The 27,746-nt window shown below is 38.6% G+C and overlaps 1 protein-coding gene across 8 annotated transcripts in view; it reads right to left on the bottom strand.

The window, feature by feature from the left end:
• Nucleotides 1–27,162, bottom strand: part of CNOT2 (CCR4-NOT transcription complex subunit 2) — an 83,339-nt gene extending 56,177 nt beyond the window's left edge. For 2 of the 8 annotated variants that reach the window (XM_086884423.1, XM_086884420.1), the window contains exon 1: nt 26,660–27,162. The gene's annotated coding sequence lies outside the window, so the exon portion shown is untranslated. Of the gene's footprint in view, nt 1–1,587; nt 1,629–25,783; nt 26,172–26,659 lie in introns of those variants that run through there. The other 6 variants (XM_086884427.1, XM_086884426.1, XM_086884421.1 and 3 more) reach the window with 6 other exon arrangements.
• Nucleotides 27,163–27,746: the final 584 nt, after the last annotated feature.

Below are 27,746 nucleotides of genomic sequence, written 5' to 3' on the forward strand. Positions count from 1 at the left end.
AAAAGTACTGAAAAGTACTAGGCTCAAGAAAAACATACGAAACCTGGAATTTCTCTACAGTTTCATAGCGAAATATTCATACTACAGTTTTCCAAACAACTTATAAAAGCTTCAGTCTATGACACAATTCCTTAACTAAGTTATGTAGACTACACCAGTTTATGCCAAAAGCTCTTGTTGAAATATACAGGATCTACTGCTTCTCTACTCAAACACTCACTCCACCACTGGAGAACGCATAATTGTTTCAGCAGTTTGGTTTTGTACAAAACCTTTCTAAACAAGCTTCAAGAGTAACACCCTGACTCCAACTGCAACTGAAGTTTTGGCTTTAGCTTTACAAACCATAACCAAGCAACTCACCCTCCATTTTAACTAACACAGAAAAAACATTGCTAGGTGTTTAAAAATCTTAACAATAACATTATAAAAAGAAACAAAGAAACAAACAAAAAAAAACAACCCCAAAAAAGACAACACACCCTAAAAACCATCTTACTTTATAAGAAAGTAAGACAGAGTAGAGGTCATAGAAAAAAATAAAATAAAAATCTATAAAAAATAAAAAGAAAAAATGGCTATTAACATTAGATTTGATAAAACAAAAAATTAAAACATTTTCTCAAAGAACAGCTCCTCTTCCTCCCTCCTCCATTTGATTTTCAGAAAAACTATGCAGTATTCACACTGACAAGCCTTACTTTGAATCTCAGACCATACAGTTTGGACAACTGTCTCAATACAAAGAAATCTCAATAAAAACCCCACATTATAAGGGCCAGAAAAACTGAAGTGTTTCTTCAAGCATTCAAACTTTAATACAGATTAATGCAAAGCCAAAACAAAGATGCTTTTGACATTAAAACCTTAGTCCACACAGAGCAAAGACAACAGGAAGTATTTCACTATTGGAAAGATTTCATTATTTAATTTTCAAATTCCCGTAAAAATTCCAGTCAAAACAGTGTTTATACTGAAGAACATTAAAATATGCATGTCATTTTGCAAACTTTCCTCTATGCTAAACTCAAGATACAGCTTTTTATAGTCTGCTTCTATTTGAGATACATTAGTTTAATATTTGCCTTTTGAATACTGCCTACATTTTTCCCTGTAGAAGAATTACTTCAAAATCTGTTTTCTCTGTAGATTCAGACTCAATAGTCTTGACTGATGGACAATTTCATTATTTTTAATTTTGATTTGCATTTGCCATAGTTGAATATAAATTTTATTCCACCACTGTTCTTTAAATTCAAATATTCTTATACTACTTTGACTTTAAACACCTGAAAAATCTTCATCTGATCAGTGATCCTAATCCCAATTACTTCAGGTCATTTTCAGGAACAAACTGTCCAGAGAATTATTTTTTTTCCCCTTACAGAAAAATAACACTGTTCTCCTGTGTGTACTAATGCATAAATAAATAAAAAAAAAAAGGTTTCTCTAGGTAATAAGGCCTTTTTGTATGCTCCACCAAACCAACCAAGTCTGCCGTACAGGTTGTTTGCCAGTAATTGAAGAACTCAGAAACAGCTGCATTAAGAATCCTGCTTTCAAAAGTAACACCTAGGTTTGCCTTACCAACAGGAAAGAGAAGTGCCAGGGAAGGAATTGCACCTGAAGTGATCTCAAGCCACTGCCTGTAAAAGATGTCTGAAGAGGCAGCTGAATCAGATTTCCAACTTGTTAGCAGTAGTTAAACATAAGTGAGGTGGACCTAGTCACTGCATCTAGTGGAACATACCTCACGTTTCCTCCGATGTTACTGATTGGAACAAAGCCAATAATACTAAATTTGTCACACCAGAGTTCTAACGGCTCATGCTGAAGAGAATACAATAATTTTATTTGTCACACAGATATGCAAAAAGCCTCTAAAATGAATAACAACCATACACAATAAACTACAAGTTTACACTTACTTTATTTATCTGCAGCTCGTTTGTTAATTCTCTCCCATATTCTATTTCAACTGCATCTTACAGTCACCTAAGACAGCTCTACATTGACATTAGCATCTCAGGATGCAGCACTTGTAGCCTAAAGTAGAACAGGCATCAATGAACTGCACTTAGGACAATCAAAAATTATTTATAAACTGCTCAAACATGCAGAACTTTGCAAGAGCACAAAATAACTACACAAAAGACAGCTAACAGAAAACAAATATTAAGCACAAAGGACCAGTCATCTTGAATGATCTTTTACTACAGATACTACCACTATTAACTTGAATGGAAGCCAGCTCTCAAAGCAGAACCACCATTACTCTGCAGAGAAGTTTACCTCCAAGACTTGAGAGTCACATTTAGCAAGTACAGATGCAAGAAATATCCAAGTTAATCTTCTAACTATCCAGGTAAAATCAAGGAGGGAAAAAGAAATGCTTGGAGTTTGTTCTAGCATCCGTTTCCCCTTTAACCACTTCATGATATAATATCACCATTGTCTTTCTTTGTATACGTAAATCCAAATTACGACAACAGTTTCCATTCAGAAAGAGTCAACATCTGATAATTATGAAGTAACATAGCTTTGACATATTAATGGAGCAATAATCCTAAACCATGCACATTTCTGTATACTTTTCTGTCAAGTATACTTGTAAACAAAAATGAACCACTTAACTTGGTACCTTACAACACATTCTTGTTCACTTGCGCCACACAGACAACTTAACAATCCCAGCAGAACAAAGATTCTCGTTTCACCAAACTTAGGGGACAAGGGCATAACAATCCACAGATAGAGATATAAAGATATAAACAAAACACACACACACGTCTGTACATGCAGACCTCAATAAAAAGATCTCCCAAGAGACTACAGATTTCAAAAGCTTTACCAATTGGTAGGATTTTTAAAAACTTTTTTTAATATAAAACTCTTATAATGTAAGCTTTATTTTATCCTTCCTGTCCTGAAAAGATCACAAAGAGCAATGGAAGAATATTCAAGTTCATAAAGCCTAAGACAATATTCAGTTTCTGGCTAACCATATTGACATTCAATTGCATTTCTCAACCACTCCTTTCAAAATTCTTCATTAGCCTGTATGACTTCACAACTTACAATTTCAATTCCTCCACATATTGCACCTCTGACAAGGTAACTAAAATCAACACCTCTGATCTGTGCACAAACACATGTCTTTCTCACTATGTGGAAGAGCATACATACACTGAAGATTTCATCTGGGGAGGAATAGGACAGGCAAAATTTCTGGGCACTGGGCCTGAAGTTTAGTCTTCCACTGAGACAAAAAGAAAAATTTAAGGATGCTTCAAGTCAAAAATACAGTTTCTGGAGTCCCAGTTAAGAGAACCCTGTTTTATTCCCATGATCACCATATATCTTAGTGTCTTAAAGAAGCCAATCAATCAGGTATTTTACTGTTAGCAGATATGCATCACTAAAAAAATAAAGGTACTTCCTCTGCGTCATTCGCTTTCATATTTCCACTGTAGTGTCTTGAAATCAATAGAGACACCAATTAATTTCCTGAATGGCCAAGAGAACAGCAAGTCACAAAGCCTGAAGGAAAGGGGAGAGAAGATGAATGCTTCAGGATAAAATTATTTCATCTTTCTCCTCCGTTTTGCTATTATACAAACAGGCTGCAAAAAATCCTTTCTCTCTGTAGTGTGATGAAATTTGATACAGCACAATTCCACAGTGACTCCAAAAAGATAAAGGTAGTGACAAACTGTAGGATACGTATGACTGTAAGACTAGTGGCTAAGTGCATCAAGAACAGGAGAGAGAGTGTAGGTTTGTTGTGAGTTTGGGTTGATTGTTCGGTTTGGGGTTTTTTTCACTTTAGAGAAAGGGAACTGCAAGCAGGGTGGACGAAGTGGGCAATATGAACTTGCTGGGACACCTACAGTGACAGCAACAGAGTGAATACAAAGAGGTCACTAGAGCTGGAGGTAAAGCTTATAAAGCCTTCAACTGTGACTATTTTTCTTCATGTCTGAAAAGAGAGCAAGGAAAACCCGAAGCCAAAGTCTCCAAGCAGTGTAAAAGCCGTCTTATTTGGGAAAAAAAAAAAAGTGAAAAATAAGAGGCAAAAGAAAGGATGCTGTCAGCTAGAAAAACCTGACAACATGAGAGACCATCTGTTTTCAGGTCAAATAGCATAGGCAGATCCTCTACAACAGATATGAGGGCTCTGGCAGAACACAGGTATATTGCTGCCCTATATTAAAATTTCTCTGGTTGTGTCAAAACAGCCAGAAATGAAGGCAACACCAAAAACATCCCCCCAGAAGGCTAGAACTCTTGACCTTTCTTTCCTACAGCCAGGGAAACAGAAATCAGATATGAAGCAGAGCTGTGCTTCGGCCACACCTGCAGGTAAGACCAATCTAGCTACCACCCAGCATCTGTGAGGCTGTAGGATGCTTCCCTTCCCTCTTCCATTTCTAATACACAGGCCATCACTATGCCTTCAGCTAAATCCTTGAAGCAAAGCCATTATCTTACTAACACCTATAGATTGTGAACTCTCTCTGATAGACAAAGATGACTGCAGACCTGTATTGTATTACAGAGTTATTTCATTCCCAGATGATGTGGGAAAGAGATCCACTACTGTGCCCCACAAATCCACAGCCTGGAGCACATGCTAAGCATCCATCTCACCTGCTGTTGAGAAGCTTTTACACCTTGCCACCATCTTTAGGCCGTGCCCTACAATACACAGAGCTTGAAGAGACCACAAAGCCACTACCACAGATGCCAACGACAAGAAGAGCAAGTAGATTTAAAGGCCAGAAACTCTAAGTAAAAAACTGCGCAGCTCAGGGGAAAACAAAAATAGCCAAGTGTTGTCAGCAAACGGGAAGGCACCAAGAATACTCCAGCTAAATACCCGTTACAAATAGAAGAGGTCAAATATTCAAATAGCTGTGAGCATACAAGTGTGAACACCTAGATGACTCATGCCTCAAAGCCAAAGCAATCTTCACATCTGTTAAAAACCTGCAAAAATATTTCCTTTGTTTGTTTAGTATAGTTAAAGGAGTATTACATTCAATTAGATGTTTAGCAAATAAGTTGACAGGTTAACTAAGTATTTGTCCAACTGTTGTATGCAGGATCCAAGCTCCAGCTTAAGAGCACATAGGCTTTGGCGTAACTTGTCCAGAAACAGAACCAAGACAGTCCCAGCAGCAACAATCCAGTCCCTGAACACTGGGAGTTCAGCACACATCTGAGCACATACGCAATATTCCTGCTTTTTTGTTTGGAGTTGGTCACTATACACCATTGCAGCTAAGCTAATTCATACACTGAAACTGAATTTCATTCTATTTCATCTAATAGATTCTGACTTCTCCAGTTCTTCTCCCATTTAATTCTTCAAGCATCATATATTTATGTGGAGCTATAAGCACACACCTGTGCTAGTCTAGCCCAGTCAGGCACTGATGAAGATCCATTCTGTTTAATTTATATGAACAACACAGTCCAGACACGAGTGTATTTTTTTTCTCCAATCGCTCCATTTAACTCAACACCACAGTTGTATCCCATGTGCATTCAAGAATTTTATCCACTGATGTTTAAGTGGACATTAATTTAACTCCAAAATGTCCTTATTTTTAGGTTGTTAGTAGAGCAACTTTACAGTAATGCAGTAGAAACAGCAAAATAAAAGTGCAATTCATGATAAACAGCTACATATGCCCTAAGTAGGACTCAGGAACACAAAGACAAGGTGATAATGCCTTCACCCTTAATATACACATCATCTGTAGAGAATCAAGAGCACATGACTTCACTAAATACCCCTCATGGGCTTTATTAAACCATCAAACAGTGGTTTATGCTCTTGTCAGCCCTGCTAACAAACAAATGCAAATCATTGAGGACAGTTAACTTAAAATATCATTAGCCTTTTTGCTTGTTTGGCTTGAGAGCACTTTGCAGATCACTGGTTTAATTCTTACAGGCCCTTTGTGGTTCATCCATGGATGCTGTGCTCTCCTCATGCACTCCCACCTGCCCAGACCAACCAGTGTACAAGAGCAACAAACAAGGGCAACAACCCTGCCCCTGAAGAGACAGCACAAGGTTCTCCAGGAGAACAGAACAGCAAGATACCTCTGCTGACCAGCAAAGGTTTCTGCAGCTATTTGTCAATCAGCAAGTGATATGCAAGGGGGAAAACCGCGTATTTTAATAAATAAAAAGATCTTATGGTAAAGTATTCAAAATGCATTATTGGAAAATCTCAACTTAAAACAAATCAGCAGTGTCCTTTCAATCACTCTTTTACTTTATTTTTACACAATATACTCTTAAGTGGAAATGCTATATACACAACGAGCCTCACTGAAGTCAAATAAGAAATCATGACTTAAATCAAGCTATGTTTTGTTTGGGATTGGGGCCAATGCCTTCCCCAAAGCAAGTGCTTTTACACACAGGGAATTTTACTGATACCAACAGGGCCCAGACTATTTTAAATTAGGGTCTGAAAATTAAGTTGTATCCACATCCCTTTGTTTTTAAGGGAGGAAAGAGGGTTGCAGAAGAGACTTTCACCTTTCCCTTCATTTTTTCCTCCTCTTGTTTTAAAGAGACAGCAAGGGAGAAAAAATCAAGGAGAAAAATACAAAAAAAGGCACCATGATATATAACTGCCCCGTAATAACATATCCTTAATATGGGAATTTTGAAAAAAGTTGTGTTTCACATGAACTATCACAGCACTGTCTCTTGTAAGTGAATGTTTAACTGAAAAGTGTCTTTGGCCAGGTATAGTTACAATTTAGACTTTCTGATTATATTTAGCACTGGTTAACAGGTAAAACAATTTAGTCTTCGCAGAGGACTTGTAATTCTCCATCAAAAAATCAAAAATTCTAACTGCACTTAACATGAAAAATAAGCCTATCTCCTTCCAGGGCCCATCCAGATTTTACACTCATTTAATAAAATGGAGCAAAGTAGTACTGACAAGCAAACTGCACATCTCTTCCAGCTGATCAGTGTCCAGGTTATTTTGCCTGTGATTAGAAAACAACTTTTTATTCCTGATTGCTAAATCCAAAGTACCTAGAAACAACATGAAGTTTATTCATTTAATCTCTCATAAAACTGCTCAGTTCTAAAGTCAGTGAACAATTCAGCCTTTTGCTCTTTAAATTGGAATAGCTAAATAGCAAACTTCTCTTTGATGTATTGCACGTGATCATGTGAGAACTCTTTGAGTCTAATTATTGCTTCAGTATTGTCTATGCTACCCCACATGTAATTTCTTGATGGACCAGAACAGTAATTCCACTCACTAGTTCATAAGGCACTAGTAACATTCAAATGGCAGCTAAAGAAAAAAAAAACTTTTTAATGTAAGCACAGATACATCTGAAAGCACAATGACCTTGTAATTAAAATTGTGGCATTACACAGGCCCTCTTATAAACGGAGCTATACTGAGCACTCCTTTATTTTATATTAAGAACCATTCTTTTAAGGTAAGATACACTAGAATATTTAAGACTAAGTCAAATTTCATTATGACAAATGTTACTATGTATGCTAAATCCTTCCCCTGCAGTTTTTAATTAAGCATTTAGAAATGAGCACCCAGAGATTATCTTGACTGTTTGTAATTAAGATTAAAAGGTATGTACCATCCAAAAGCACCCAAATAATGCTCCAAAGTCAAGGCTAGAGATTATGATATTTACACAAATTTAAATATAAAAATGTATAGTATTTTCAAGAAGCTTTCCCAATACTTTCATCCCCAGCTACCTCACATTCCAATAACTTCTTCCTACCTATTTGTCAGCATTTTGTCCCTTAAAAATAGCTGCTATAACAATACAATAACCAAATAAGTATTCAAAACCCTTCCATGGCAAATCAATTAAAAAAAACCCGCTGGTATAATCGCTGCTCTTATACTTATCTGGACCCTGAGGTATGTTTTAAGTTACAATACCAATATGCAAAATTATTTTTGAAAGTTCAACAGACTCTTAAAACAAAAAAAAACAAAAAAACCAGAACAAATCAAAAGATTTGAAAAAAGCATAATGTAACAGTTCATGTTTAATTAAGAAAATGGTTAAATAATACGTTTATTTTTGAGTTTGCTTTTAGTTGAATTGAACATTCTTATATTCATTTTTGCTCACTTTGACAAGAGCATAAAGAGCAACTGAGACCAGGGAGGAAACCTCAAAGATCTCAGACAGTACCATTTAAACACCAAGAGCAACAGATTGGTAATACTGTAAGCCCTTAAGATGGGAAAGAGATTTAACACGATAGGAGTTGTTTTTTCCTTCCTTTGCATATTATCAAAGAGTCTCTAAAGCTAAAGTTCTGCACTGGATTTTTTTTAGTACTGGACAGATCTTAACCAGCTGAGTGTAGAAGCACAAACAAAGTTTCAGGGAATTATTAGAATATTTTGCAGCCATGCAGAAGAGCAAATCCCAGGTTTATAGTCTTTACTGAAAGGCATGAGTTCCCTCCTTCATTCCCTCACTATGGATAGAATGCAAAGAATGCAGCTTCTGTCTCCATTTAAAGTTTGAGAAGAGAGACAAACAGAACTTACTATAAAAACTGCTATTCTTAGCAAAATAAATTCTGTAAGTCTATTATAATGGATACTCAGGCTACAGCAGCCAAGAGCTCAACTTAGGACTTGCTGCTACAGAGGTTTGGCTCCTGGAAACAGACACACTTGAAGATGAAAATTAATTTCATTGTTAGGAAAGTATCAGAAAATTACCTTTGGATAAGACATGCATACAGATAAAACCTGAACAAAACCAAACTAAAAAAACACTAGCGGCATGTAAGATGGCAGATTTGAAGATTTTCCTCCATAAAGTTTAATTTTGCCATAACTCATTTTGCAAATTCATCCCAACTTAACTATTCTATTTTGGGTTAGTAGTTTACTAAGTGATGTTTGTAAAAAGCTGAACTTATTTTGGGAATGATATGCAAAAGAAGTATACTTGCTACAGACAGTTACAGAAAAGGGCATCCTATATAGAATGAATCTTGGACTTCACTTCAACTCAGCCAATTTCCAATGGATACTCTGTGAAATATCACATTAGTCACACCACGAGCAGACCGAAAACATGTTAGTTCAATATGTTTAAATTAATTGCTGAGTCAATCTTGTTCCATCTATAGAACAGTCCCAGTTACGACCTCCAAAGCCTTATTCTGTGAGAACCCCCAAGAACAGTAATAGCTTCCTAGATCATGCTTAAGATGGAAAAAAACACAGCAAACTACCTCAAGTATCTCTTAGAAACTTGCACCTCTTTTCCTGATGTAGCAGCTCTCTTTAATTCAGCTGCCTTGCTGGAAAACAGAGATAATTGTTATAGCCTGAGGCAGTGCTTGCAAGCCTGTCTAGCACGGAACAGTTTAAAATTTACTTTCCCCTTACTTTCCTCATTTATCAGAGCAGGCTCTGTCAAGCAACTTCTTCATTGGTTCTCACAGCAACTTTCTAGCCAGCTTACTGACTGGGTGGATCTTCTGGGTTTGTTTAGTTGCTCATTTTCCTGTCATACAGGTACCTGTGCTGGCACACTGTTGTTCGCCGGGAAGCATTTATGAAGGCAGAGAAAAATGGAAGCACAAAGCTTTTTGTGCTGGTAATGATCATAAATAGCTTGCTCAGACATGGCTGCATCAAAGCCATTCCTCTGCAATGGAAGACGTTGTCAGAAGGCTGACACCACAGAATATGTTTTATACCAGGTGCCCACCAACCTGCTCTGTTGCTCTCCCTTCCCACATTCACAGGGGAGAGAAAGTAAGATGGAAAACAACTCTAGAGTTTCAGTTTATTAACGCAAAACCAAAAGTTTACACGTGCACAAGTAAAGAGGAAAAAAATGGTTAATTCTCCACTTCCCATCAGCAAGCCACTTCCCGGGAAGCAGGGCTTCAGCACCTGTAACAACTGCTGCAGAAGGCAAACTTTGTAAAATAACAAGTACCATCGCCTCCCTTCCTCCTCTTTGTCTTAGCTTTTACATCTGAGCTGACTTCATATGGTATGAAATATCTCTTCATTATTTTGGGTCAGCTGTTTTTTGCCCACCCCCAGCCTACTGATGTGGGGGAAAAGTTGGAGATACAGCACTGATGTTGTGCCAGAGCTGCTCAGCTGTAGCCAAAACACTGGTGTGTTATCAGCCCCTTTCCAGCCACTGATACAAAGCACAGCACTGTGAGGGCTGCTGTGGGAAAATAAATTCATCTCAGCCAAACCCAATACAACTGCCTGTAGAAAGTACCTTTTGCAGACTATGAATGGTTAAAACCAGCATTCTCAAGATATGACAGGTAAGCAAAAATAATACTAAAAGAGCTTACTCCACTCTGCCCTTGGAATTGTGAGCTGCAAGACCAGCTCCAAAGAATCAGAGAAATCACATAAATAAAGAACATATTAATAATAATAATTCCACTTTATAAACCCTTAAATAGCTTTCAGGGGACACCCTTCTTACAGTCTTTAATGGTATCTGCTAGTATATGCTAGTACCTCCCAGGACACTGAAAGCCAAATCAGGAGATTCCAAATCTGTTCTCCTGCTCCTAATTTAGCCACAACAGTGGAATCCCTGGCTCTGGACATTTGCTTTTCACAGCAAACTTACGGCAAGTTCCTTGAAGTTAACTGAGGAAACCTAGACTTAATACCTACATAATATCTGTGTTAACCCTTTAACAGAGACCTTATTTACTTAATGGGTTAACAGAGACATTAGAGACAAAACCTTACTTTGAAAGTCCATCAGGTCATTTTAAGCATCCTAATAATCCAAACTGTTCACTTAACAAAGGCATACTTTGAAACAAATAGAAGGCACTACTCTCTGTCTCCTATCTGGACACAAGCTAAAGGTATTTTTAAATGGGCATCATGCTTTTAATTTTGGTGTATTTCCCATAAGAAGGTTCTCTAAGGAAGATGTTCACTTGAGAACTGCTTACTTAATTCTACAAAAAAGAAAATGTACCATATCCATAACCTAAGGCTGTATAATCCGTCAAAAAAAAAATCTGTATGTAAAAACCTAACTGTCCAATTTTGGAATATATACCTGATGGCATATCAATTTGGAGACTGCAACTCACAGTTGCAAATTAAGAGTTAACACATACTTTTCACTAAAGAATCAGCAAAAATAGAAAAAAAAAAATCCAGAAATCTCAAAACTTCTCTGTAAGAGGATGAAGACACATGCACACACAAAAGGAATCTTCACAACTAAATTTATTAACTGCTAACTAAACATTGAGAAACTATTGGTTTAAATACTGAAATTAAATTCAGCAAGGCTGACACGTAATACAACAGAAATTTCACCTTTTAAAGGAATTGACCCTTCAAGAATCTTGAAAACCACATGAAACCTAAGTTTTAAATAAAGTATGAAAGAGTGTCATATTTTCTAACTGGTTTAGTTAGATAAAAGCCCAAATGAAAGAAGTTGTATCAGTAGTTTACTCCTTTGAAGCACACCATGATTAACATGTGTCAGTTACGTGATGTAAAAGGGAATAATGTATGTCTGCTGCCCTAATGGATGCTCCCTTAACCATTTATGCAGCTCTTTTCAGAAAATTTGATTTTTTCCATTACATTTATTAATGATCCAGGACTCTTTTTTTAAAACAAAATCAAGTACCTCTTTATATGCAAGTCCACCAGTTTATGTAAGCCCATCAGTATCAAGCATAATTTTTACAGTTAGAAAGCTTAATGGACATTTTAAAGAACAAAAACATCAGAAAGATAAATTACCACTGAAAAAATTCATAATGTAATGTAATATAATTCTTGAATACATTACATACTTAGAAAAAAAAACCCCAATAAAATAATAAAAATAAAATAAAAAACACAATAAAAAAAGCACTGAAAAAACCTGGAAAACAATGTAGCCTGATTTTGAACTTTCTTAGGACACACAAACTGGTGGCAAATAGTACAGCTCATATTTTAAGGAGGTTTTTGCAAGCAAACACTGCACCTTGAGTTAACTTTGTACTTGACAGCATGGTGGCCCAGTAGGGACCTTCTCACAATAGATCTCAAGAGAAGTGCACAATTAGAGAGGACACTGAGTCATTGAGCAAAAATTATATATTGCATACTTTTTATTCTGAATGTTCTACTCCTAATCCAATTTATACCGTTCTGATTAATTTTTCTTTAAAAAAAGCATGAAACTGAAACACATTTTTTAGTCAGAACTGGTAAACATTCATATATGCATCTGAAAGAGGAAGCACACATTGCAAAAGCAACACTGCACATCCTTATAAAATTATACATTAAAAAATTATCTCTCAACCAAAAGAATCTAAATAAATTTTCTGAAGTACAAACTCTGGTTTTGCCAGACAAAGAAGGTTGAAGAGCAAGGATCCCAGAGGCACTGTACCTAAAAAGCAGGCAGTAAGCAGCCTGTGAAGAGTCTGTAAACAAACCATAATTCAATACAGGCCCTTCACCAAGAAGGACAAGCACCATAACACAGGAAGGACGACAGAGTGGGGGAGACGAAAATACAAGTCAAGAACTGATCCCTAACAGGAAAATATGCTAACCAAATTCTCATTTGACATTTTGATAATCACTACTCACACAGGCACATTAGAGGAAGTCTTCAAAAAATGTGCAATCCCATAGGGATCCTACTGACTATACACTGTTGTACAGGGTTTGGTTTTGGGTTTTTGCAGGGTTTTTCTAAGATCATTCAAAGGTTTCTCAATCATTATTATACTGTAATTGCTATAATGATACCAGGTTTATTAGGGTTCTTATGCTTTAGCACAGGTCTAACAGCTCTACTGCCTATTTACATAGAAGATTCTTACCAAAATCTTGGGTTACACACAGAAAACAAGACCTGCATAATAACAAAAAAATACCCATCTGGAAACTGAAGCACAAAAAGGAAGTTTTATTTCAGCAACTCACACGCTTTAAGTCCATCCTAGTGAAAATCCCTGATTATTTGCAGCTTATCTGCACAACATTAAGACTGGCTGCATGTGTATTGGCACAAGCACAGTCTGAAAAGGAAGACAAGGGTACAGCAATATTCATGATGTCTCTGTGACCTGTTATACACATTGCCATAACACGCACTCTTTCAGTTACGCACGTTCACTAACAGAGCAAATGCTCACTTCTGTATGCATGCATTTTCAAGGATACCCAAGTTCTCGTGCTTCTTCACCTGGATTTGCAGAGGCCTACATGCCTACCCGTTAGCCAGCTGAAGCCAGAAGACTCAACAGCAATAAAGCAATAAACTAAGTGGAGAAAGATGTGGGACAGATCTGGATTTATAGCTGACACCCAAGGACTTACAGCTGAGTCTGGGTATTAGGTCTCACTTGTAAAACACAAAAGTGGAGAAAATGAGTCATATATTCGTTAAATAAACATCTTTACTATTTTCACAGTAGGTTTTAATGCAGGTGAACACACGAAATAAAACTAAAATCTTCACCTCACCTGAGAACATTCACTCATCTTGTAACACTTTCACTTTTAATTGCTTCATCCTTTTTCTCATGACATAATCCTCCTATATCCTTACAGAGAAAGTATTTTATTTTACAACACAAACAATAGCATTCATTCCTTAACTATGAAGTTACAGCTAACTGCTTTCCAATCCATTTCTAAAAATATCAAAAACTTTCCTATGGACATAACTTATCTCCTTAAGTGACACTTCCTTTCAGAAAATAAAACAAAAACAAAAAATATTTTTTTAAGCATTTAACTCCAGAGCCATTTTCGAAAGAAATCTTGGGCAGATAGCCCCCTCTGAAAACTGTGTATTTTAAAGTTAGGAATTCTGAACAAAATCCTGTAATTTAAAGTTTAAGCAAACATTTCTAAACTAAGGATTTTCAAGAAATTTTCTATAGCTCATCTCATGCTTCATGTTCAGAACAGCACAATAAATTGCATGCACACAAAATGCACTTTAATATGGACCTTGTTTAAAATCACCTTCAAATGCACTACTTTGAAAGAAGAAAAAGCTATGAAAACATATCAATTCAGTCTTAACTAAATTAAGACCAACTTAAAATGTTAGAGAAAGCACAGGTAGTAATATTGTATTGTATAACAGTAGTCATTATGACCCCATATTCATTCACTTGGCCAAACTACAGAATGCATAAGCCTTTTAGAAACAAACACAACCTTTAACCATCTTACAGGCCAACTGATCAAATTTATTATTTTTTAGAGCAGCTAAGAGAGTTCAATGTTTTTCAACAGAAAAATACCCCCCTCCAGCTGGAAACATTTTAAAATCTAGTATGTTGGGATGCTCTAGCACTTGAATGCTGTGCAACAGTGACAAGTACAGTATGTTCTCTCCTTAGGAAGCCACTGTGTACCACCCCAATGAAGACCTCCTCAAATCTGCTTCAGCTGCAAGGCTCTGCACCACCCTGCTCACATGCTACACCGAGATCGTGCGGCGCAGGCTCTCTGCTGTTCTACAACACACTTCCCCTTCCTCACAGGACTGCTGTGCGATGGTGTGGATGTAGGCTTAGCCACGAGATAGCTAAGGACCAGTCATCCTAGGACTGAGAAATGCTTGTCATTGTCTTAAATACCACTTGGGTGCTATCTGGAGAATAGCTATAACACAGGGGAGGAAGAAACCAGAAGAGAACTGAAGTTCGGAACAGAAACAGAAACTGAAGAAAGAGATGTGTAAGATGCTGATGGGTAGGCAGAGAATCCCAAAGACCCAGACACTACAGCATGCAGAGCCTCAGATCCTGCACCCACCCCTTCTGGATTTTCCCATTCTTTTGGCCAATGGACCAGGGACCACTGTCAAGATCCACCTTTATCCTCTGCTAATTAATGACACAGAGACTATAGAAAAAAAACATGTCCAGCTAAGATGTTTAAATGCCACATATGTACACCAATTTCATTTCTGTCCATTAAGGTTTGTATTTTATTTTTTTTTTTTTAAATATGCTGAAGGAGCCACACACAGATTTTCACAAGTGCCTTCTGCCTGAAATATTTCATGAGTCCATGGAGAAGCATTAACTATTTACAGCCGCAAATTAAATGAAGGTATTTCTGTTATGAAATACTAAGCCAGTATCTCAGTTTCTCCATTTGTAATGTATGGCTGTCACTTCAGTGAGGCAATATAAAAATATAACTTTTCAAAAACATATTATAAAGCACTTCCATGAAACTGTAATGAAGAAATTGGAGAGAAAACAATACTGTATTTGCCTAAAATTTTGGATAGCATGATCTGAACAATGGGATTAAAAAAGAAAAACCACAGCGTGAGAACACCATAAAACCTCTCTAATCAATGAGATTAGAGTGCTCTGGGGAAAACACTATTTGATCAAAATCAAAATTTGATGTGTAACTGACATGCAGATGGAACCTGAGTTAAGATGGGAAAGAAAACCTTCATTCCAGAATTCCCTGAATTCGGATTCCCTTGAGTTAGCAATTTTAATGGCCACTGAAGCAGGGTTTTATGTACTAAGGGAGGGGTTTGTTTGCAAGAAAACTTCTAACTGTCATTTAAACAGTGACCTATATCCCTCACAGTTTATGAACTGAAAATGAGACAAGTCTGACACTGCAATACAAAAACAAAGCATCAGGAAGAACAATGAGGTGATCCAAAACTTTACTTTTCCATCTTAAATTGCAGGGGAAGAAATGAAACCCAGTGAAAAGAAGTGATGGAAGAGTAAGAAAAGCACAAAAAAACCTCAAACAAAAACAAACTAACAAATCATAAGCATACCTAAGGCAAAAAAAAGAGAGGCAATCTGGGAGTACAGGAGACAAAAAAAGGCTACCTGGAGTATCCTGCATTTACCTAAATCCCTGTCTTCAGACAAAACTTTACTCCTCACCATAATGTGCCTGTATTAACACTGGGAAGCCTTCATGACTGGATGGAACCAAGCTCTCCAGGTTTATGTACTAACCCAACTCAAAGCTTCTCACACAAAATGAAAAAAAATTTAAACTTCTACTAGCTAAGACTGTAAATCATAATTCACATTAAAGAAGCAATATGTGAAGAATATGACCATCTCAGCAGTGTTGCATAGATTTCTATCGCTTCAAACCTCAAATTTAGATTAGATTCTCATAATGGATGTGTAATTACAAGGTATCACTAGGAGTCCAGTTCTTACTCAAGGGACACGTTTTTATCTGTAACCTTGCCATTTATAATTCTGATTTTTCCCATTTTACTTTGCCAGTTTGGCAGTTTCCACAGAAGTCAGACTGCTGACAGGCGCAGGACCTGGTGATGTTTCCCAGGAACGACAAGGCCTTGCAGTGGAACCCATTCTATTAGCAGCTGTCTGTCTTGTTCTAAGACAGCACCCCTACCACCATGGGACTCTCACCTCTGAGAGGAAAATAGAGAAGAGAGAGAAAAAATGAGAGAATTACACTGTGGGCAAAACTGTGGAAATTGCATTCATACAGAAGAAACACACCACGAAAGGGAACTTTCTTCTGCAAACCAAAGCAAAACTTGGTATGTCTTCTGGGTTTGACACTACAAAGCATGAAGGCAACTAATTAAGCAAGACCATTTTCACTTTTTTTCCTGCTTCAGCATTAGTTTAATGACAACTGAATTATTTTGAATGGTCTTCATGCATAACAATCTCAGAAGCTTACCTTCTACGCAAAATGTGTCATTCTCTTGTGATGTTATGCATTTCTTGCTTTTCCAGTAAAAACAGTAACAGATACTTTAGAGTGTCACTACAATTATTAGTGACTGAAAGTTTTCACAGAAAACATGTTCATCACCAAAATATTAATATCTCAGAAAGATCAAAACATACCCACACAATTTTATAGCATGCCATGGCAAGGGCAACATTAGAGGGATGTGAGCTCATTCTGACCCTGTGTTAATCAATTAAATAACTATCCATTCATTCTATAAGCTGCAAGTCGAAAAGGCAGATATTGAATAAACCTCACATAAAACTTCAAAGTTTTGCTTAATTAGACAGGAAAGGGAGGTTATGCCATCTTCCACAAAACTCTGAAGCTTTTCATAAATATCAAGTTATATGATGAGTGAGGGATAACACACTAACTTTACAATGATAAATTATATTAACAGGACAACTAAGTGTTTAAAATAAAAATAGTGTGTACGGATTCTCCACACAAAAATAAATGGCACATTCTTTTCATTAAACTCCTCTCACTTAACAATCCCTCATGAACCTGGTGATACCAACATTTTCCTGACACAGCCCTACTCAAACCAGGCCAAGACAGCTCAGTGCAGGACCTACTTCACATTAGCAGTCTTCTCTTACCAGTGAACAAACAGATGACAGACAGCTGTGGTGAGCAAACTCTGGGATACACTCTTAAAAAGACTGTGCACAAAAATGCTGAAATACACAACCAATGCATTATTCTTGCATTTGGCTCCCTGGACACTTACTCCAGAAAAAGAGGAAATAATACCAGACGGAGCAGAAAAACATATTTGCTATAACAATACTGCATTTCTTCTCTACAAGCACAGTATGAAGTGACAGGCTAGGCCTGGGCTGACACACCAGGATCAGAACAACATGGCATGGTCTGCACACAGGCCTCTTCCTTCACCCACCTTCTCCTTACCTATCGTGCATGCCTGCTCCACCGGGGCTGGGGAACAGTCTCAGCCTTTCTACAAAGAGAACAAAACCTACACTTCTAGAAATAGCACCTATCTAACTACCTGAATATGTATATGTGCTGTTGGGCCTCAGGATGGACAGAAGTAACCCATACTTTGCCAAGGGTAATCCTAACACTGAAGCTTGGGCTTCTGGTGTCATAAATATCAAGCTTTATATTTTCAGTCTTTCCAGATTACTCCCATAGTTGACAAGAAAGTCTGAGGGTGGACAGCACTCCCCCTGCCCCAAAGTTATATCCACCTAGCCAAAGTTACATCTACCTAGCCTAGATATTGCTAGAAAATTGAATAATTTGAATTGTTCAGATCAAACAATCATTAAAAGCATCTAAAAACATCTCATTTATTGTTAAAGATGCAACCAAATCAAGAGATTACCTGTTTGTTTCATTTTACAAGTATCTATTTCCTCAGATCCCTTTGCATTCATTCTCCACTGAAGTATCAGACCTCTCAGGGGAAGAGAAGGACCTTGTAAAGTGAAGCATTTGGGATATCAGTAAACAATACTATAGAAAATTAACTTTCAGAGGGACACCAACAGAATAAAGAATGGTTGCCTCTGTTTAGGCCTCAGACTTTGAGATGAACTTTCAATCCTCTCCTCTGAAATTTCAGCTGTGCCCTTAATGTAAAAGCACAGCACCTACTTCAAGAAGTGGTGAAAAATAAAAACCAAGTTCCTCAGATAAAGCTGTAATTCTTGATAAATTTGATTTCTGTCCCTTAAATTATTTACATACGATACATTTGCTCTGTACAGGTGTCATCCTATCAGCAAGACATGAGGCACTTTATCATTTAATTTAACATGTTATTTGCAGCCCGAATTCAAAAAGCATGAGAAAAGCCACATTAAAGAGATCAAAACATTGCTAATACTACAGTAAGCGGTGTACAAAAACTAACAGAATAGTGTAATTTGATCATAAATGTCACCCTTCTTTTCAAGCTGATTTCAAGTTTGCCCTCAAAGCTGCACTAATATGATTAACATCTCATTTTCATGTCTGAAGCATCCACAGACTTTCAGAACTCTTACAGTTCCAGTGCAGAGTCAATTTTAAGTGAGGGCTCTGAGAAGGCACACATACCTGTAAGCAGGAATCCACAGAGCTGCTTTAGGGAAACAAATGTCTACTGAACTACACAGTACCTTTCCAACTGTTGTTTTGCTCAGATAGGCAAAGCAGTAACATACTTCACCATGCAAATGAGATATCTGATATTCCTAAAACTACTACATGATTCCCAAAACAAAGCTACTCTTTGCCCATAAGACACTGACAGAGAAAGTATTTCAGATGTAAATACCCACAATCAAAAATTATGTAGGCTGTGTTCCACTTCATACCAGTGGGGATGAAGCCTCTAGGTGCTAACAATACAAGATGTGTTACATAAGACTATGCACTTATTTTTAGAATCACATTACAAAATTAAGTACTGCACTGGAATCTGTTGCAGAGCCATGGACAGTTACATCAATATGCACAAAGAACAATTGCTCAGTTGGAGCACAATACTAGATTTGATCCAGACTGAAGTTCTCTCCTGACAGCCACAAAAATACTGAACCATCTGAGACTATAAAATTTAATTTACATTCAGTAGATAAAGAAAAAAACAAACCAAAACACAAGAAAACACTATTAATCACACAAATCTTTGCTATGAGCAGCAGAATTAATAAAAATTAGTTTCTTAAATATTTGTTCTGTTTCTTAACACTTAAACCATGATTACCCTTAACTTCCTTCTTTTCCACGTCTCTTTGTGACTTTCCCCCTATATCCAGGAAAAGAGTTGTGGTACAGACACTGAAAGTCTGCATGTGTTTACACCAGCTTAATCAGCTGCCATCCTACCGAATACATACCAGATCATGTCTGACTATTTCTTTTCCAAAAGGGTGCACTAATTTGAAATTCCTTCCTTCACCTAGACACGATTTTATGAGGTCTGTAGGACCATAATTCGAATCTTAACTTCTCCTTCTGATTTCAGTTTCCATATAGAAGCATATTTATGTAAATTCAGTTAAATGCTTAACTTTTGAGTTAACTCAAAAGCTGGGTTACCTATATATTTATTTAAAATTTTTGTTTCTTGTATTTTAATTTTTTATGTTTCTTGAAATTTTTATGTTTGTAAAAACATAAAATAATCCATGAAGCACATTCTACTATCAACTATATCTACTATCTACTAGATATCAACATATCTACTATCTGTTTATTCATTTACTACCAATGTTTAGTCATTTTCAGCCTCTGTTACTCTTCTCCAGGCTCCCTCCTAAGTAGCATTAACACCAGGGCCTGTGAAGTACCTTTAGTCTACTAAGTTTTAAAATACACTGCTCAAAATGGTTTTGCTTTAATAACTGGACTCAGCAGAAGCAGGTATTCATTACTATAGAAGAGGCCAGCAGCTGTACACTGGAACACATTGTTAAGGGGGAGTTAAAGATGCTGCTCTTAGTGAGTCACTCCTGGTTACCAACCAGACCTACATTTGGTCATCCTAGTTTTCAAGACTTTGCTGATCTCTTGCTATAAAACCTAATTCAGATTAAAAACTGACTCTACCCTGTGGACCATAGAAGAACAGCCAATTGCTTTAAAAAAAAACAAAAAACATTTAAACTAGTTGTGTCTTTCAGAGACAATAAAAGATTAGGATCACATCTAATATTAAGAGTTTGCAATTCCTAATTAAAATACTAATACCAATGAAACTACTACTTGCCATCAATCATATCCTGCTGGTATTCACAACATACACTAACCTAAGGTAAGCTCAGAAGACCACAATATTCCTGAAAATGAAATTTTATCCTTGCAAGAAATTTTTGTAGTCCCTGCTCCATCATAGATGTCTCACAACATTTATGCTCTTGCCTAACTAAACTTCCAGGAAATTGAGGGAAACAAAACATGTATTTATTGACCAAAACATATCATCCTAAAAATGCCAAAGTTTCCAAAAACAAAAAACAAAACACACACAAAAGAAAACCCAAAAAAACCCAAACAAACAAAAAAAAACCAACTCCATACCACAGCAGCAAAGGAACCTGAATTCCTGAATTTACTTTAACTTCCACCATAAAATAAAAACTGATACTGACTTACTGTCATGTGTAACGCTGATCTTAATCAATTTGATCTGACTGGAAATGTGCATCCACATCCAGAAAATAACCCAACAAATTAAGATTTCAACATAAAGTACCCTTCTATCTTACAATGGTGCTTTTGACATGTTAGGAAAAGTACATCAGACAGCAAAGTATCAAGACCTATAGTACCAATGCTGCAATAAATAAACATCTCATTAAAATGATTTTTTGTGTAAAACCATTTCACAGTTGGACACAGCATCACAAGGTACTTTAACATTCAGAACTGCTCATCACCTTGTCAGTCTTTCAAAAGTTGACACTGCTTACAGCTGATTTCTATTTGAAAACCTTTCAGATTTCCACTTCTCCACATCACAACACACAGTACAAACATTCAAGAGATGACCTTCTTCCATACATTTTTTTTAGCCTGCTCGGTCATTACATAAAATACCTGCTTCACACATGTTTTCCTGTTTTTAAAACTTATCCAAAAAATAAATATTTATATGCAACAAGTACTTCCTCACAAACCTCATCACTACTGAATGGTAAAAGACTTCAAGCATATACCCAAACAAGTCCCCTACACAGCAGTGCAACAGAAGGAACATTGGCAAACATTTTTTCCATCATTACAATTCTCTGGCAACATTTCCTTTGCAAGAATAGTTTTCAAAATTCGAGTAAAAAATGCTTACAGGGAACAGTCATTCTGCCCCAAACAATGCAATTTTCATAAGCTGGAAGGGGAAAAATACTATTCCATTGAAGCTCAAAGCAAAAACTCACAGTCGTATAGACTGCAAGACAAGTACACAGTCCACTGACACAAGCATTAGTTGCTCATTTTACACCAAAACAGGCGTTTCCTACAACCCTCTGACAGAAAAGATATGATATTACAATATCATTATCTGTGTTACAAAGACAGCTTCAGAAAAACTTGTTTGCCAAGATATTGCCTACAAATCTAAATATTAACATCTTAAAAATAGTTGGCCACCTCTTTTTGGTGCCTGATAACTCCCTGCTATTGTTTCCAAATGCACACATATTTAGAGTGTAATGAAAATATTGTGGACATGCCATTCTGAAACACATAAGGACAAACAAGACAATTGCCACCTATTGAACTTGGTACAGAGCCATCTTTTTGGGGGGTTAACATTGTTTTGGCTAACTATATGTAGTAACCGCTACTGGTACATGGTTCCACAGAAGCCATGAACCAGGCAAGTGAAACACAGGAACCCATTATCCTCCCACCACAGAGTAGAACTTGGCCATGAATTGGTTAAATGACTTACCCAGAGTAACCCACCACTTCAGTAGGTAACTCACACAGAAACACAGTCCAATTCAGCCCAATGGATTACTCTCTGCTCAGCAACAGCAATGCAAAGTAAGAGTTTCCATTTGATCTACCACAAATACAGCAGCATTTTATACCAGTTTTCAGTTTAAATAAACTACACCTTATGATGAATAACTTGACTTCAGCCACCTATAATCAAACATCATTGATCAATCTCAAGCACAAAAAAATCTGAAAGCAGGATTTTAAAAATGCTTCTGAAGTTCAGTAAACAAAAAAAAACAATCAGGAAAAAAATCCCAAGTGACATGGGGTAAAAAATAATTCCTAAAAATATCCCCCCATAAATTATCCCAAATCAAAAGGAAAACAGGAAAAAACAATGGGTTACTTACTACTGAATTTCAATATTAACAACTCTTGCACTGCAATTTAACAAGAGAAGGATGTATCTCAAAAAAGTCTTCATTATAATCAAATCTTAACCTACCAGCATAATTTGAAAGGAATCCTCCTAGGAAATATGTAGAGTTGTGAAATTATACATATTAGCACTGCAAAAAGCAATCAGATGGCAGAGTAACCAAGTCAGGGGAAAAAATAATCCACATTTTTCTGTAATGCTACTGATAACCAATGCTACAGCAAGACAAGTTAAGGGTTTCTCAGTAACCCCTTTAGGCAAGAACCACTTACACCTTGACTTAGAGCCTATTACACAGACCAGAAGATGAGCTAGTGCACACCACCACAACAAAAATATTCTATTTTATGAAGTATTAAAAATGAAAGATAAAATACATATTATAAGCAATATGAACATTTTATGGCTGGGTTTTTGGTTAGGTTTTTGTGTTCCATTTTTGCATATACAAACACAAAAATATCTTCAATCCTATGTAAGAATCTCCTGTTGATTAGCACAGACTATGCTTGGTATATACACACCTGCTCCAAAACCAAAATAATTCCACAAGGACAATTTAAAATATCCTACTGTGTAGCATTTTCATTTGACACAATTCTTCCTACGCTATTACAATGCCCAATAAAAGCATAGTTAGCTGTCAAAATACACCATCCATCCTGAAAACTCATGCACAAAGTTCACTGTCAGCATTTAAGCAGGTGCTTTTAAGTCAAAAGAGACTACACACAAACTTTCAGGTATTCATATGCTTTTCCAGGTCAAGAGACCAACAAACACAGCACCTATGTGCTAAAGCACATCTGTAAAGGAAAAAAAACAACAAACAAACAAAAAAAACCAAGGGGGAAAAAAAGGCCAATTCTACTCAAAAAGGACAACTGAAACAAGCTGTATTGAACTGTTCAGTGCAATGCAACTGAGACATAAAAATAAATTTCAAGCAAATATATAAATATATTAGCAGCTTTCTTCTGTATAGTAAAATGCTGACATACATTTTTTTACTTATTTATGTCTCAAAAGCTCAGATAAATTGAAGTTAACCTAACTTCAACTTCTATGCTTTTGTCAATACTTGAAATTTACATACATACTGTACTAACAGTAATTTAAAATGAGAAAAACTGTATCATTTACAGAGCAATCATTTAAATCTGTAGTAAAAATATTGATTTGACTTCCTAAAAGTACTGTACTTCCATAGAAACTGGTAAAGGGCTTTCTATTTAAGCTAACATTTATAAGCACACACAACAAATGTGGCAAATATTCTGCCAAGAATTAAAGAATTTATTTTTTTTTAAATAACACATTTTTTAAGGTGCCTTTTATTCAAGCATATTATAGCTTTAAGAGAAGACAATTTTAAAAAGTTAGATACAGGGGTTTACTTCCTTCAGAATAAAATTCTGTACTTGGTGCACTTTCTATACTATCTCATAGGAAAACAAGCCATTCAATATTTCTCTTCAGTTTCCAAATAAAGTTAGAAAGTCAGGTGATAGACACCTCTGTTTTAATTCAACTATGGTGCATTTTTAAGTTCTATTCACTTCTTGAGGTCATAAAAAGGAGGTGGAAGATATTTTTGAATAAAGGAACTTATGATACACAGTCCCTTTAAAACCATAATAAGGTTACAACTTAGCAATTACTACACAACAGACCTTGCATCAACATGAATATTAGGATAATTTTTAAGAAAACTACAACAGAGGCTAAAAAAGCAATAATGTTCCTGATTTCAGAGTTAATCTTTATCTAGACAGAAATGGATTTAGAAATTTAAAAAAATAAAAAGAAATACTTTCTGAGATCTACTAGTCCACTGCAGGCACATAAAATTTTCATGTGAAACAACTGAGGTAAAGACCAAGATTTCCAGGTGGAAACATCCACTTAAGGGACAATTTTTTAGCATCAAACTTCAGGACACACCAACTGTCCTATTTTTTCCACTAAATAACAATTATCTAAAATTAGGTTCTTTTAAAGAGAATTCAAATCCATTTTTTATTATAAATTTATGGGGTTTCTTTATTTTCAGTTTAGCCAAGGGCTTTTCTCTCATTTCTTGATGGAACTGACACACAAATAGGTTGCAATAACAATGACTACTTTGACAGCAGTATTAAGTTTCTAGAAGAGATATGTAGACAAGGTTTATCTACTACTACACTCTTAGCTTTATCAACAACTTCCTGAAAATAAAACGGAAATACACTTGCAAGTCAAGTCAGTCAGCTCTTGATAAGTGAGTATTCAAATCCCTTTCTAAAATCAGAAGCAGTCAACGCCTTGAAGTTTAGCATACCAGCTGAATACTCAACATCAACAACAGTGGAAGTTGGGGGCAAAAAGAAGAGCAAAACAGGCATGGGACAGATACATCATGCTCAGGATCACAAAACTTGATCCTGTGAGCTATGTTCTATTAATGTCTTTGTAAGAGAACTCAAAGTACATCAACACATACGCAACCATTCTTCCAGGTCCAAAATAAGATGCCTTTGCAATATAAACTTCTACAATTATTTTGCTCTTGCAGGTCTTCACAAGTCCTAACAGTCTGAAACAAATCCAACTTTCCCAAAACATAAAGTTTTCCAATAACAGATATGACAGCAGGTTTGATCATCTTAATCTATCTTTCCCCAGCTGAAGAGTTAAGACTAGCAGCCAGTCACCAGCAGCAGATGTTGCTGCTGTGCAGGCACACAGGAGCGTCTCCTTCACACATTCAAGTCACACACACATATATATTTACGAAAGATACACAGAAAGTTCTCCTCCTCCCCTGGGGATAGAACAGTGCAAAGTTGGAAACAACTTTTTCTCTGATAAAAGAGACAGCAGAAATTAAACATGCTTGTGTTAGATGTGACCCAGCACCAGAAGCAACTAACACCTTATACAAGCATATTTTCATTTTCCCACATTACAGAGCTTCCAAAACAAAGTTACCTGTAACTTCACAAAGAAAAAAACAGCCTAAAACCGAGAATATCCACTAACTGGTACCTTGTTTTCACCGGGAACATACATATATTAACTAGACTGCTATCACTGGCCCTCGTATCTTTCCCCACCGCCCTACTATCCCCGCTCTTATCCCTAACCTGTCACCCTGTGCCACCTCCTCTGCCAGTACAGGTCAGTTTCACGCCAGACCTTGTCACTGCCTCTCAGGCGGGCAGGGGAAGGCTGGTTCCTTCCTCCGGCGACCGCGCTCTATCTCCTTTCAAGTTTGTTTTACAAACACGTCCGAGGGAAAGCCAGAACCTGTTTACACACCGCCTTAACCGCCGCCAGGAGGAGAATGAAACAGGCGCCGGCAAAAATAAAAAAAAAATAATTTAAAATTCAACCGAAAGCTAGCCAGCAGCAGCCCCGTCTCACCCCCTTTCTCCGCCCGGGGCCCGCGGCGCAGGCCGCACGGCCGCTCGGCGGAGCCCGGGGCCGGCGTAGCCCCGGCCGTGGGCGGCAGGTTCCGCTGCCCCGGCGCCGGGCCCGGGGAGGGCGGCCGTGCGGCCCCGCAGGGCCGGGCTCGGTGGGACGGGGAAGGCCCGGTAGCAGCCGCCGGGGCGGCGGCGGGAAGAAGCCGTTCGGGCGGGCCGGGCGGGCCGAGCGGGCCGCAGGGCGAGCTGCCAACGGCGGCCGCAAGGATGCGGGGCCCGGACACCGCCGGGCCGCGGCCTCGCCCGGCCCCAGAGCGGCGCCCAGGGGCCGCCGCCGCCCGCGGCCGCGGAGGAGGGCGGGGGGCGGCAGGCCGGGCCGGGCCTGCGGCTGCGCCCCCGGCTCGGGCGCCGCGCGTCCCCCCCGCTCCCCCTCGGAGACAAAAGCAAACGGAAACCCGGCAGGGCGGCCCCAGGCCCACCGAGCCCCGCCGAGGGCCGCGCCGCCGCCCGGGCCTCCCACATCGGGCCGCGGCCGAGACGGCGGCAAGGCCCGGGTCGGCGGCGGGGCCGGGGAGGGGCGGCCGGGGCCGGACTCACCGCATGAATTTTCTTGTCCCGCGAATCCAAGATGGCTGAGTATCCAGCACGGAGGATGCTGGGGGAGCAACCTTTACCCTCTGACCCGGCCGCCGCCGTGACCCCGCCGCCGCTCGGCCCGGCCGCCAGCGCCGAGGGGCGGGGGCAGCGCCGCTGCACCGCCCGCAACGGCCCGGCCCTGCGGAGGGGCTGAGGGGGACGGGGAGGAAGGGGAGGAGGAAGGAGCAACGAGGCTCTCTCGGCTACGCTCCCTCCGCCTCCCGCGGGAGACGCGGCCCAGTGCTGGGGGCAGGGCCCGCAGGCCGCGGGGCTGCTGGATGCTGCCGCTCTCCGCCGGCCCCACTGAGACGCTGCTGGCTGGGGACGCGCCCGGCTGCGATCCCGTTCTGTGAGGGGAGAGGGCGGCGCGCAGGCCTGGAGCGCCGGGCCAGATCGGGGCGTGGGGGTGAGCAGGGTCAGGGCGCAGCGGGGCTCCCCGATCCTCCCCTCTCCCCTGCACCCCCGGGGCTGCCGGGGGCCTGTGGAGACCTACCCTACCCCGCGTGGACGCGCTCCCTTGGGAAGCGCTCCAGCTTCCAGAGGGGATATCCCATCCCCCGTGGCCCTGCTCTGTCAACTCCTTTTGGGTTGCAGAGCGCAGAAGGAGCGGCCTGGCCTCTCTGCAGGCTGTGTGTTATCCTGTGGAGGTTTCAGGTCTGGAACGACCCGACAATGGGGTAAATTGTGTGAAAGTTCCTGTTTTGTCTGCTGTGTGGTAGCAGTGGAGAGACAGGTCCTGCTATCAGCTTTGTCTTTTAATAAAGTGGGAAAGCATTTACAAGACGACACAAGTGGACTTCTAATTTATTGACCCTCAAAACATGTATGTTACAGTAATGGTTTAAACGCAGCAAGCACTGGTGCACAAAACACTCATGCAAATAATCCCCTTGAATTCAATGAGACTGTCAATGGTATAAAATTAAGCCTGTCCACAAGTGTTTACAGGATGAAGGCAAACATCGTTTGTGAACTGGCTTCTCTGCTCCGTCGAGAAAAGCAGTGGCACTGACACTTTGGTTGTAAAATCATCATAAAGTTTAAATTT

This window comes from Cyanistes caeruleus, chromosome 4 (assembly GCF_971803275.1).
Source record: "Cyanistes caeruleus chromosome 4, bCyaCae1.hap1.1, whole genome shotgun sequence".
Classification (NCBI taxonomy): Eukaryota; Metazoa; Chordata; class Aves; order Passeriformes; family Paridae; genus Cyanistes; species Cyanistes caeruleus.